This window comes from Hordeum vulgare, chromosome 3H (genome assembly GCF_904849725.1).
Source record: "Hordeum vulgare subsp. vulgare chromosome 3H, MorexV3_pseudomolecules_assembly, whole genome shotgun sequence".
Taxonomy (NCBI): Eukaryota; Viridiplantae; Streptophyta; class Magnoliopsida; order Poales; family Poaceae; genus Hordeum; species Hordeum vulgare.
In genome coordinates this window covers 575,530,085-575,545,267 of record NC_058520.1, presented here as the reverse complement: position 1 = coordinate 575,545,267, position 15,183 = coordinate 575,530,085, and positions in this window count along the sequence as shown.

The following is a 15,183-nucleotide window of genomic DNA, read 5'->3' as shown; positions in this document are numbered from 1 at the left end:
GGGCTGACTAAACATTGTAGTTCATAGCAACAAAGATCCAGTCATAGTCATACTCAATATCAATCAAAAGCAAAGCATAAAAATGACAGAGGTGCTCTCTAATTGGTGATTATATAAGAGGAGGATGACTCAACAGGAACATAAATAGACAGGCCCTTCGCACAGGGTAGCATTGATTTGCAGAGGTGCCAGAGATCAAGCTTTGAAAACAGAGATAGTAATTTTGGGTGGCATGCTTTCATTGTCAACGCAATGACCAAGAGTTCTCAATATCTTCCATGCTATTCGTGCTATAGGCGGTTCCCAAACAGAAAAGTAAAGTTTTAACTCCCCCACCACCAATCAATCACACTCCACGGCTAGCCGAATCCTCGAGTACCGTCCATACTAACATCAATCCGGGGGGAGTCTTGTTTTACAGTTATGTTTTCGATTTAAGCGTGGAACTGGGCATTCCAATTACCGGCCCCTTTCTCGTGAATGACAGTGAATAAACACATGTCGAGGATAACATGCCTAACATGGAAGATACCAATAGCCCCATGTCACCACATGAGCGGTTTGGGCATGCAAAACAGATTATTTCTTGAAGGTTTAGAGAATGGCACATGCAAATTTACTTGGAACGGCAGGTAGATACCGCAAATAGGTAGGTATGGTGGACTCTCATGGAAAAAACTTTTGGGTTTATGGAAGTGGATGCACAAGCAGTATTCCGCTTAGTACAAGTGAAGGCTAGCAAAAGACTGGGAATCGACCAACTAGAGAGCGACAATAGCCATCAAGATGCAATGAGTTTGACTAACATTGGGTGCAAGCATGAGCAGGATATAAATCACCATGAACACGAACATCATAGAGGCTATGTTGATTTTTTTTCAACTACATGCATGAACATGCGCCAAGTCAAGCCAATTGAATCATTCAAAGGAGAATACCATCCTATCATACTACATCATAGTCATGTCAAATCTATGTTGGCATTCAAGACAAACCATTATAAGCTCCTAGCTAATTAAGCATGGCATCAGCAACTATGATCTCTAAGTTGTCATTGCAAACATGTTTCTCTCTCAACAAAGCTGAATCTGGGACGACAAGCTAGTCATGTTTACAAAAACAAAATAGATAGAGTTCATACCAGCTTTTCCAGTCTCAGTCACTTCATCATATATCATCATTATTGCCTTTCACTTGCACGATTGAACGATGTGAACAATAATAAGAGTGCTCGTGCATTGGACTGAAGCTGGAATCTGCAGGCAAACACAAAGGAGAAGACAAAGTAATATGGCTCTTTGAAAGCTAAACAGGTATGCATGCAAGACCCACTAAACATTGTAACCAATATCTTCTACCTTGACCCAAAGAAAAAGAAAACTATTTACACGGGAAAGCTCCCAACAAGCAAAAGAAGAAAGGAAAATCTTTTTGGGTTCTCAAAAGGACACAAAACAAGAAAACAAGAAAACAAAATTAAACTAGCATGGAAAATACAGTGGCAAAGTGTAAACACCGACTAACTAAGTGAAAGCATAAGCAAGAATGTAAAGTCGGTGAGAACACATACTCCCCCAAGCTTAGGCTTTTGGCCTAGCTTGGTCTACTCCCAAGGTGGGAAATAACCAGCTCCGGGATACTCCGGAGCGGACTGTGGATGCCACTGCTGAGTGAGCTCCTCTGGCTCCCACTGATAACCTGGCGTCTAGTACTCGACTGGCGGCTCGGCCACGGGCACTTGTGGTTGGGCCAAGCCCCAATACGCGTAGATGTCCGAGGGCATAATAATGTACCTGCCTCCATAAAGGTTGAACAAAGAAGGAGCAGGCAAAGTAATAGTCTCTCGAGTACCCTGACTAAATACCAGGTTATAAATCATCCGTCTACTAGCATCTCTATCCAGAAAATCATGGCGAACCATGCTGTCATAATCCAGATATTTCTCAGGAAGAAGCATCTCTTCTTCCTCCCCCAGTCTAACGGGTATCTCAAAGTGTGTGGCAAGACGGGTAGCATAGATACCTTCATAGACGACACCTTTGGAACGGTTTGTGTTCAACCGCTGAGCTACTGTAGCACCTAGGCTATAAGTCTTATTGTTATAAAGGCCTTCGCGCAAAACCGCAAGGTCTGGAGAGCTAAGTGATCCAGCCTCCCCACGGCCAATCAAACATTTTCCCCCAAATAATGAAAAGTACCGAAGCACAGGAAAATGTATGCTATCAATTCTAGCGCGAGACACTCCTCTCTCCTCTCCAACAGCAATAATATCTATGAAAGCCTCCAAGTCCCGTGGATGAGGATCATGAATATCCCCAACATAAGGTAATTTGCACACATTGCAAAGATCTGTTGACAAGGCAGACTATTCCTAACTCAAGTACCAATGGCGCTAGAAAAGTATTGTAGCAGGTAGCAGCAGTGTAACGAGTAACAGCAGTGGCAAGGAACAGCAGTAGTGACAACAGTAGCAAGTAGCGGCAGTAGCAAGTAACAGTAGCATCAAGTAACAGTAGTAGCAGCAGCAGGACAAAGCAAGTAACAGTAGCAGCAAGTAACAGTAGCAGCAACTGTAGTAATGGCAGAGCAAGTAACAATGGCAATGGGACAAACTCGTAGGCAATGGATCGGTGATTTGTTGGATGACATTTATCATGCAACAGTTATAACAGGGAGAGATATGTGGCTAGCTCCCGTTCGTCAATGTGATGTAGGCATGCTTTACGTGTGTAGTCATACGTGCTTAGGGAAAAGAAATTGCATGACATCTATTGTCCATCCCTCCCGTGGCAGCGGGGTCCAAATGGATACTACAGGATATTAAGGTTCTCCTTTTAATAAAGAACCGGACCAACGCATTAGCACTTGGTGAACACATGAACTCCTCAAACTATGGTCATCACCGGGAGTGGTTCCGGTTATTGTCACTCCGGGGTTGCCGGATCATAACACATAGTAGGTAACTACAACTTGCAAGATCGGATCTAAATCACACATATATTGGTGACAACATAATAATTTCAGATCTGAAATCATGGCTCTCGGGCACTAGTGACAAGCATTAAGCATGGCAAAGTAGTAGCAACATCAATCTCAGAACATAGTGGATACTAGGGATCAATCCCCGTCAAAACTAACTCGATTACATGATAGATCTCATCCTACTCATCACTGCCCAGCGAGCCTACGAATATATTACTCACGAACGATGAAGAGCTTCATGGAATTGGAGAAGGAAGAAGGTTGATGATGACGATGGCGACGATCTCCTTGATCTGGAGCCCAAAACGGACTCCAGATCTGCCCTCGAGGGCATGAACGGGATGTGGCGGCGCCTCTGGATCATAAAACGCGATGAAATCTTCTCTCTTGATTTTTTCCGGGACGAAAGGGAATAAATAGCGCTGGAATTGGGCGCGGCAGAGCCACGTGGGCCCCACAAGCCTGGTGGTCGCGGCCAGGGGGGAGGCCGCGACCACAGGGCTTGTGGCCCACTGGCTCACCCCCTCCGGTGGATCTTTGCGCAGGTATTTTTCATATTTTCCAGAAATATTCTCCGTAAATTTTCAGGACGTTCCGGGAATTTCATTTCTGCACAAAAACAACACCATGGCAATTCTGCTGAAAACAGCGTCAGTCCGGGTTAGTTCCATTCAAATCATGCAAATTAGAGTCCAAAACAAGGGCAAAAGTGTTTTGAAAAGTAGATACGATGGAGACGTATCAAGCAGCCGTCGCCGATGCCTATGTATGCCTTCGGGCAGGCACAAGAGTAGGAGCAGTACAACCTCTTCCTCCTCGAGGAGCACCGGTTGGTGGAGGATCAAATCTATGACGGGTGCACGAGCGAGGAAGCCGTGGCAGGCATGGTGGTGGAGAACCCCAACTTTATCGTAGACCAGCGAGTGCTCTTCATGGCCGTGAGCGTTAACTCCGATGCTCGCAACGCGGTCCCAGTGCAACCGGAGCTGGAGGCGGCACTAACAGCGCACGCGATCATGGATGAGAACGTCAACGGCAGCGTATCCTGCTTGCAACCATTGACGTTTCATTGGCACTAATGACATGACAAGTGTGTTGTGTCGTCCGATACGTCTCAAACGTATCTATAATTTTTGATGGTTTCACGTGTTAGCTTGTCATCTTTGGATGTTTTATGTACCTTTTATATCTTTTATGGGACTAACTTATTAATTCAGTGCCAAGTGCCAGTTCCTGTTTTTTCTATGTTTTTGACTCTTTTCAGATCTGATTTTGGAACGGAGTCCAAACGGAATAAAAACCCCGAAATGATTTTTTCCTGAACGGAAGAAGATCATGGGGCCTGTGGGCCAAGCTAGGTGGGCTCCAGGGAGCCCACAAGCTCCCACTCCGCCACCAGGGGGAGGCGGCGGTGTCAGGGCTTGTGGCCTCCCTGGCCGCCCCCCTGACCTAGATCCTTGGCCTATATATTCCCAAAAATTCAGCAAAAAATCAGGGGAGCCTCAAAAATACTTTTCCGCCGCCGCAAGCTTCCGTTTCCGCGAGATCTCATCTGGAGACCCTTCCCGGCGCCTTGCCGGAGGGGACTTTGGAGTTGGAGGGCTTCTTCATCATCATCATCGCCCCTCCAATGACTCGTGAGTAGTTCACTTCAGACCTATGGGTCCGTAGTTAGTAGCTAGATGGCTTCTTCTCTCTCTTGGATCTTCAGTACAAAGTTCTCCATGATCTTCATGGAGATCTATCCGATGTAATCTTCTTTGGTGGTGTGTTTGCCGAGATCCGATGAATTGTGGATTTGTGATCAGATTATCTATGATATATATTTGAGTCTTTGTTGATTCCTTGTTTGCATGATTTGATATCCTTGTAAGTCTCTCCGAGTCTTGGGTTTTGTTTGGCCAACTATATCTATGATTCTTGCAATGGGAGAAGTGCTTGGTTTTGGGTTCTACCATGTGTTGACCTTTCCCAGTGACAGTAGGGGCAACAAGGCACACATTAAGTAGTTGCTATCAAGGGTAAAAATATGGGGTTTTCATCATTGGTTTGAGATTATCCCTCTACATCATGTCATCTTGCTTAAGGCGTTACTCTGTTCTTTTGGACTTAATACACTAGATGCATGCTGGATAGCGGTCGACGTGTGGAGTAATAGTAGTAGATGCAGAAAGTATCGGTCTACTTGTTTTGGACATGATGCCTATAGATATAATCATTGCCATAGATATCGCCATGACTTTGCGCGGTTCTATCAATTGCTCGACAGTAATTTGTTCACCCACCGTCTACTCGCTTTCATGAGAGAAGCCACTAGTAAACACTACGGCCCCCGGGTCTATTCACATCCATCGTTTACACCTCCGCTTTTACTTTGCTTTGTTACTTTGTTGCTTTCAGTTCTCACTTGGCAAACAATCTATAAGGGATTGACAACCCCTTCATAGCGTTGGGAGCAAGTTTTTGTGTTTGTGCAGGCTCTTGTGATACTCCTCCACTGGATCTATACCTTGGTTCTCAAACTGAGGGAAATACTTACCACCGCTACGCTACATCACCCTTTCCGCTTCGAGGGAACAACAACGCAAGGCTTCAAGGCCACGGGGAAATCCTTTGCATATTTGCCTAGGAAGTCCCTAAAGGCGTAGCCGTAGCAGAAGGATTCCTGGTGCCGTTGCTGAGGAGAATCAAGACAAGAACAGTCTCCCGTCAGCACGTGTTTCTGGCGCCATTGGAAGGTCTTTTGTTGCAGTAGCATCATCCACTCCATCATTAACCTCACATCCATCGGCGATGGACAAGTCACATGCTCCAACGAGTAGGAGTAGTGCATGGGCTGCCACATGGCCTCAAGTCCTAAGTGGATTGGTCCGTGTTCCATGTCCTTCTCTTCCTTGCCGGTTACCACACCGTCACTTCACGGGCCTCATCCCATTGGACATGGACGCGACCCGCGGATAGAAGGGAACAACAAGAACTTGGAAGATGAGCTCCGCCATAAACTAGGTTTAGGGATTAGGTTCGGTCTTTTTAAATAAAAATGTCGAAAATATAATGAATGTGCTTCGGATTAGACAAAAATCATCCGATTTGCATGTAATTTATCTGGTTTGTTGAAAACCTGATTGAAATGTATGCGGTCACGGTTGGATGATCGGCTCCCATATTACTGCCCGCACATTAGTCCACACCGATCGATTAACGGATATTGTGTGTGATGTTATGGCCAAAGTAGGAGATGCCCTAAGGGCATAAATTAAGATTCACATGACCTTTCAAACACACCCATACATAAAATAAAATACATTGAAAGTCTTGGGGTGTCAAAGTCTTCTTCCTCCTACATCCACCGACGAGTCAACGACGCCGTGAGCATAGAAGCATCAACCGAAAAGTCGTCGATGCAGACCAGGATACGCCGGCGGCCATGAGTCTGCCATTAAAATAAAAAAAGGAAAAAGGAGAAAACTCTATTCTGGATGAAATGCAAACTAAGAATTTGACTTTCTCGGCCTGATTTAGAAGAAAATTTATGTAGACATAAATCCAAATATATATTTATACAGTTTCTAGAAATGCGCTGCCTCAAGTGATATGTGAAGCAAATCGTCACCCCCTAGACAATAATAGTGGTAACAGCTTGTAGAAACTTCAAAATTCAAAATGGTCAAGGCAGATCCATCGAAAACTAATGACTGTTATTTTTACGATCATCACACCTAAGTTTAAACCAGTTTATTTCATAAAAACCAAGATATTTGTCCCAACGATACTACTAATAACTAATGAATGCAATAGATTCCAAAATCTTATCTTTAATTTGTTTGCACAAGAAATTGGGCTATATGGACAAAATCAAGCATATATATAGAAGAGAGCAAAGATGAGATAAGGGGAGTCAAAATGGAAGGAGGACCAAGCCAATAGAACCCCAAGACCGCGTCTCATATGAGTGCACTCGCTCGTATGAGTGCTCGTATTGCGTACCAGTGGCCCCATGATGTGCAACCATACACATATCGTTAATAGGCCAATGCGAGATGAGGATCACAACAACACACATACCTCCATTTTCGTTATCCACAACATCCAAAAACCCTAGCCGCCGCCATTTCCATCTCCATATCCATAGCCATCCCCACCACCATCCCGGCAAAATTCACCACCAAGTTAGCCACCACTGGTAATGTGTATCACCACTGGTAACTATTGTGAGACATATCCATAAAGGTTTCCTTTTGATGTGTTCTTCAATGATTTCTTCTTGTGATATGATCTACATGTGTGAGTAATTCAGTAAGGTCATGGGTTGAGGCATATCCCTACAACCCTATGTAGTTGTTGGAGGGGGTCGATACAACTACTTTGAACTAACTTCTCGTATGTGGGAAATAAAATTGCTTCATAGTTGTCTCTGGTCTCGTTCGTGATCTTTGTCCATGCAGGTTGCTGGGATCGTGAATCGTAGAATCTTAACTATCTTGTTAGAAACCCTTGTCTTCAAGGTGCACTTCGTCTCGTGGGTTCGATAACTTATGGTCATCTTTGGGGGAAAAGGCGAGAATCATTTCTGCTTCTTTACTGGAGCACTAAAGGGACTAATCAAACCTTTTCTTGGCACCATTGCCGGGGAGGACTTGTGTGCTAGTCATTGTGTTAATTTTTTATTAGAGTCTTTGTTTCATTTTTAGTTTTAGTTTTTATTTTTGTTGAAAGTGTTGTCACAATAAAAAACCACAAAAAATATTGTGTCTCATAATCTTGGAAGCTTTGCTGCTCCTAGCAATAGTCTCATGTGTGAAATAATTGTGCAACCTCATATTGGTGCCACAAAATATGAGGTCAAACCCAACCTAGTCTCTATGATCCAACGTGACTAATTAGGAGTCTCTGCTTCTAAAGAATCGATATGCATTTGCATAATTTTCCTGAATTGTGTAGCATGACATGCATAAAGGATTATGATCCTAATGCTTTGAAGTTACGTCAATTTCCTTTCTCTCTGAGAGCAAAAGCTAGAGAATAGCTTCTGGCTTTGCCTAGAGGTAGTATAACTTTATGGACCGAGTGGTGCAGTAAATCTTTATCTAAGTTTTTCCCATGTGCAAATATTATGCAACTGCGTTCGCAAATAACAAGTTTTAAGCAGGAGGGACATAAACTGCTAGCGCTTGCATGTGATCGTATGAAGGAGGCTATAATGAATTGTCCTAACCATGGAATGGAATAATGGTTAGTTCTTCACATGTTTTATATTTATGAACCCCATGTCAAAACTATTGTTGACGCTACTGCAGGAGAAACCATGTTGGGAAGTCCCATAACCAAAGCAAAATAGTTGTTGAACGATATGCAAGAAAACCATTCATAATGGCATGTTGAGAGGTCTACTACCAAAAGCGACATTGCTATTGAAGAGAAGGATACATAGGGTGTCCAAAATATGTGATGAACTCATTGCTATGATGAAAGGTAAAGAGGAGGTAAACGTTAATGCAATTACCAAAGAAGAAAATAATGATGTTAATTTCGTAGCTCGCAATAGTTATAATTCCAATCCGAAAAATAATGCGCATGCTCCTAGATTATCTTATCCTAACAACATCGGAGCACCGAACAATTTAAATCGAATTAGCAAAGGTAATAGAAACACCTTGGAGGAAACCTGAAAAAATACTATTGCTAGAAAAGTGAGCAAAATGAAACATTTAAGAATATCCTCAAGAACCATGATAACTTACTTAGTTAATTGACTAGAAAGATTGCTGGACTCACTGATACATCTCCAATGTATCTATAATTTTTTATTGTTCCATGCTATAATATTATCATTCTAGGATACTTTTTGGGAATTTATTTTTTGATTCACATTAGTTTTTAGCACTAATCTATTAACCCAGTGCCAAGAGTCAGTTGTTGGTTTCTGCATGTTTTTGGCTTTTCAGGTTTAGAGTACCAAATGGTGTTCAAATACCACGAAACTTTTTGATGATTTTTGATGGACCAAAAGAATACATGGAAGCTTCGGGAGAAGGCTGGGAATTGCCCAAGGGCCCCACAATCCAATAGGAAACGCGCGGCGAGGTGGCAGCCCCTGTTAGCTTGTGCTCGTGGCTCTCCTGACCTTGTTGTCTTGCTTATAAATTCTCATATATTACAAAAACCCTAGGGGAGCTCCTAAAACACTTTTTCCGCCCCTGCAAGTCTCTGTTCCGTTGTGTGCCCTGTCTCGGTGCCCTGTCGGACGAGGGGGTCGAGCATGGAGGGCCTCTACATCAACCTTGTTGCTCCCATGGTGATGTGTGAGTAGTCTAGCACAGACCTACGGGTCCATAGCTAGAACCTAGATGGCTTTCTCTCTCTATGTGTTCTTTAATACAAAGTTCATCGCATCTTCACGATGATCTATTCTATGTAATCACTTTGTGTGATGCATTTGTTGGGATCCGATGAATTGTGAGTTCATGTTCAGATTATTCATGAAAAAGATTTCAGTCTTCTCTGAGTTGTTATTTGATTCTTATTTGCGTGATTATTATAGCTTCGTAAATCTCTCTAATCTGCTGATTTGGTTTGGCCATATAGATTGATCTATCTTAAGTGAGAGGGGTGCATTGTAGTGGGTTCATTCTTGCGGTGCTCTATATCCCAGTGACAAAGTAGGGGACAAGACACATATTTGTATTGCTGCCACTAAGGACAAAACAATGGGTTTCATTCATATTAATTGTGTTTACTTTGTCTACATCATGTCATTGTTCTCCAAGCATTACTCTGTTTTACTTAATACTCTACATGCATGCTGGATAGCGGTCGATGGGTGTAGTAATAGTAGTAGATGCAGGGAGGAGTCGGTCTACTTTCTTATGGACGTGATGCATATATACACATGATCATTGTCGTGAATAAATATTACATAACTATGTGCTTTTATATCAATTGCCCAACAGTAATTTGTTTACCCACCGTATGCCTTCTTCTTCGAGAGAAGCTGCTAGAGAACACTATGGCCCCGGGTCTATTCACATATATATTTACAAATGCTATTATTTTCCTGCTGCCATTATTTACTTTTTATTTATTTTCCACTTTATGTTTATCCAACTATCATCCACACTACTTATTTTCTTGCAAGTAACAAGTTCAAGGGGATTGACAATCATCTTGCCCACGTTGGGTGCAAGTGTTTGCTCTTTTGCGTGTAGGTGCTGAAGACGAGAGCTTTGTGATCCTCCTATTGGTTTGATAACCTTTGTACTCACTAAGGGAAATACTTATCTATATTGTGCTGCACCACCCCCTCCTCTTCGGGGAAAAACCCAACGTAGATCACAAGTGTCAAGAAGGATTTCTGGCACCGTTGCCGTGGAGTATCACCAAATTCTTATCAAGTACCTTCTAGCAAATTGTCATTCACTTGTTCTACTCTATACTTGCCTACAAATTATATCCTTATCTTTGTCACACAAAAACAGAAAGTATAACACGAAAAATAAGATAAACGGATCCTCATCCACTTGCTAATCTTTTCAATAGACCCGATTATGTTGAACCAATTTATAGTGAGTTGGGTGCACTAGATTATCTTTATGAGATCTTCCTTGAAATTCGTGAATCTGAAAAATTAGGAGGAAGTGTTAAAAGAAATTTATAAAGTGGTTCGTGATATTTCCTTGAATGAAAAGTTTGATTGCAATGTTGTTAGTACAAATTCCATGAATATCAATTATGCGAATGATCATGATTGGGGTGATAGTCATGATGTTTCTTGTGATCTTCAAAATTCATTTGAGTTTCATGATGAATCTATTACTGATAATGATATTTCTAAGAGTACTAAAAGTGGGTATGGAAGAGTGTCAACTTTAGGTAGTAATAATCCTACTATTTTGGAGAATGATCAATCTTACGAAATTATCGATAAAAGTGAGTTTGGAGAGGTCATGACTTTAGTTGATGTTATTCCCACCACCTTGGAAGATTATAAGACTTGTATGCATATGGATCATAAAGAGAATGTTTTACATGATAGTTATATTGTTGAGTTTGATTATGATCCTACATGTACTTATTATGAGAGAGGCAAATATTGTTATAGAAATTTTCATGTTACTCAATCACCTCTGTTTGTGTTGAAATTTAGCAAACATGCCCGTGCATTGCAACGGGTAGTAAACAAATTTGAGAGTCAATATGTTATTCCTGAGTATATCCACAAATTTGAGAGTTACGGGCATATCCAATGTTGACCCGCATATGTCTTCGGTATATGTTGTTATGTCCGGACGTGGTCCGCAGACATGATACGGGAGTAAGCCATCCAGCTAATCACAAAATATCCGACTCGAAGGAGAAAGAATAGGTGAGGGCCATGCATGCCGTGGGATATTTATGATTTAGTGTCCGTTTGGGAGGAGAGATAGGAGAGAGGACGATGCATGTGCGGTTGGGAGGAAAGAGAGAAAAGAGGGATCATGCATGTGATTGGTCATGTAAAATTGGCAAGGAGTCCTAATATTGGTACAATATATTATAATAAAATATGAAAATAATACACATAAGAGAAGTAATGATTGTTTACCAAGTGAACTATCTCCAATAACATCACATGCAATATCTACACTACACTTTTCAAGTGATCATTTGAGCTCTTCTTAATTTCAAATTCATATAAACATTGCTTTAACATTGATAATGACCAATGTGAATTAAAATCACCGCCTTTTATGTAATAATCTTATTACATCATCATCTCCATCTATTTTATTATAAAAATGAAAATAGCTAATTGTTGTTCAAATAAAGCAAAAAATATAAATGAGTCCAAATATTGGTCCAATATATTTTGTACACCAAGCATTTGTCCCAACTTCTTTAGAAAATAAATAAATAATGAAAATAAAAGTAACTCCCTCCCACCCGAATTAATTGGCACAACCTCTATACAATGTTGCGTCGATTATTTCGGATTAGGGAGGAAAAATAAGTTAAACTCAACACATTGTCATAATATTGGCATATAAGATAGTCATAAAAATCTCACACAACTTATCAAGTTGGAATACCACTTAGTTGAAAATGACATAGAATATATAACTTCTTTGATAGGTTGCTTTGCTTGCTTATCTCTGCCAATTTCCACTATAGGGTTAATGGTGCTTTCTGCCCAAAAATTACCAAGCCAAGGTTGTGCAGCAAAATGGAAGACGGGTTTCTTTAAGAAATGTGTTTCTACAAATAAAACAGAAAATTTCATGAAAAATTGCTTTTGAGCATATCTATATCCATACAGAAATATCCAACGGGGCGGATCCAACTAATGTCGACCATCAAACCAGGTTAGTCCAATTACTCAAGCTACTCCAATGATCAACAATCAACATGTTTAACATGCAATTAATATCATATCAAAATATCAATGCTAGAACTAATTTTCATTTTCAATTTTTCTTTTTTTTGTTTCTATTTCAGTAATGTTCTGGATTTTCAAAAAACGTTCTGAATTTGAAAAAATGTTCTGGAATTTGAAAAAAATCTCTTGGATTTTGAAAAAAATCTCTCAGAATATTAAAAAACATTCTAGAATTTTGAAAAAAAAAATCGTACTTTGAACAAATGTTTCGTAATTTTTATCAAAATGTTTCGTATTATTCAAAAAAAGTTCCAAAATTTGAATTTTTTCGGGGATTTGGAATAATGTTTCGGAATTTGGAAAAATGTTCCGGAAATGAAAAAATTCTTCCGGAAATTGTAAATGCTCCGTAATTTGGAAAAATGTTTTGGAATTTGAAAAAAAAATTCAATGTTCTTCATTTTCTAGCAAAATGTTTGGCTTTTCAAAAAATCTTTGTGTTTCATAAAGTGTACATAAGTTGAAAAAATGTCCCCGATGTAAAAATATTTACAAATTCGAAAAAAAAGTTCTTTTCTGAAAATAATTGTTTTATGTTTTTGAAATGCTCCTGTTTTCAATTTTTTTGTGTTCTTATAAATTCTTCAGAAAGTCAAAAAGATTTCCATTTATAAATTTTATTTGTAAATACAAAAGGCTGTTTAAGATTCATAAAAAAAAATACCCTTTTAGAAAAAAGAGAAAGAGAAACACAAAAGATAATAAGAAAGAAGATAAAAAAAGTTTTTTTTTGGAAAATAACTAAAAAAAGCGAAAAAAAACCCGAGCCGGTTAACTGGCCGGTCCAGTCGCTTCGTTAGCGACGGTGGCCTAGTCGCTTCGTCCCTCCCGTGCGAAGCCATCGCTATCGGACACAAAATGCGTCCAGTAGGAGGCCCCTAGTCCAAGGAAGAAAATTAATAAGCACCTTAGTAAAATGAGCTGGCCGTGTCCTTGGAGACCCACTATGCGTCAAAAGGTGGGATTTTCACACATGTGCACGGGCGAGCACACTCTGCGTGCAAGCGTTTTTAGTCAGTTTACTATATCATCTAGTTTAACTGTAGCGACCCATGCTGCACCATCCAGTATATTATATCGGTCAATTTTTTGATCGTTTTGACATTGAATTTATAAAAATACACATATAACAGTTTGTTATATCCATTCAACATTTTGTAACATAGAAGAAAACACAGCTAGATGGGCCGGCCCAGCACATGGCGCTTCAAATGCCCATTGTTAAAATGCATGCTAACCGGCGTGCCAAATAGGGGAGTTTCTATGTGACCCTCTATGCGTCAAACAGGTGACATTTCACGCAGGGGACTGCTGACTTGGGCCGATCCATTTTATTTCCCCTTTTCAGTAATTGTTTTTTCTTTTTATTTGTTTTCTATTTTATTTTATTTTATTTGCTCTTTCGTTTTTTCTATTTATTTCATGGTTATTTAGTATTTAAGTTTTAAATATTTATTTGGAATTTTATAAACATGCTCCTGCTTATAAATTTTCTCCCAATTTAGAAAAATGTTCAGGAATTTCAAAAATGTTCTTGTTTTCAGTTTGTGTTAAAAATTTCAAAAAATGTTCGTGTTTCACGTCGTCTTTCAGGAATTACAATTTTAGTTCAAAGGTTGAACAAATATTCACAAATTTCAAAAAAGGTTCAAAACATTGTTTAGAAACAAATTTCAAAGAAAAGTTCTCATTTTCAAACTTTGTTATGCTCATATATTCAAAATTTCTTCAGGAAATTTTAAAAAGGTTCAAAACATTTTTTCATATTTTTTCGAAATTGTGAACATATCTTGTAAAAGTACGAACATTTTTTAAAATTCTGAACAAAATTTGAAAAACACGAAAAACGTTTTGACACAATACATTTTTGTTTGAATTTGTGAACACTTTCCAAAAAATAGTAATTTGAATTTGTGAACAATGTTTGATAACATTTATGAATTAGGAAAAAATATTTAAAACAGGAACATATTTTGAAAGGAGAACACTTTTTCAAGCATGCAAACATTTTTGAAAATCAACATCATTTTCTATTTTGTGAAATAGGGATTTTCTGAACTTTTGTTGTTTTGAATTTTCGAACATTTTTTTAAAGCAGAAAAAAGCAGAAGAAAAAGGATTTAAAAAATATGAAATTAAATAAATAAGTAAAAAGGAAAAAATAGTAAGAGAAAAAAGAGACAGAAGAATTATTGAATACGAAAACAAATATTAAAAAATGTGCTGTGTTTTGAATATGAGAACAATTTTTGAAACAAAAATATTTATGAAAAAGTGAACACATTTTAAAAGCAAGAATTGTTTTGCAATTCCTGATATTTTTAAGCACGAACATTTAAATATAAATTATCAACAAAATTTTGAACACAAGAACATTTTTTGAAATTCAAAATAAAAATTAGAAAATGCCAAACAAAAGGAATAAGAAAATTAAAAAATGGAAGGTGAAAAATGAAGAGGAGTTTTTGTAAAAAAGATTTTTTTTTAAATGCCGACATATTTTTGAAAACACCAAACAATTTATGAAAATCCCAACCATTTTTGAAGTTATGAATATTTTATAATAGGGCTATTTTATGAAATATAGAATATTTTTATAAAAACAAGAACATATTTCAAATTTTAAGAACAATTTTCAAACATGAACTTAGTTAATAAAAATAAAATAACCTTGGCAAAAAAAAAGAAAAGAAAAAAGAAAAAGAAAAAGAAATAGAAACAACAAAACGAAAAACCGGTTCAGGAAACTTACAAGAATTTTCCGAAACCAGTGGTAATCGAAACTCGAC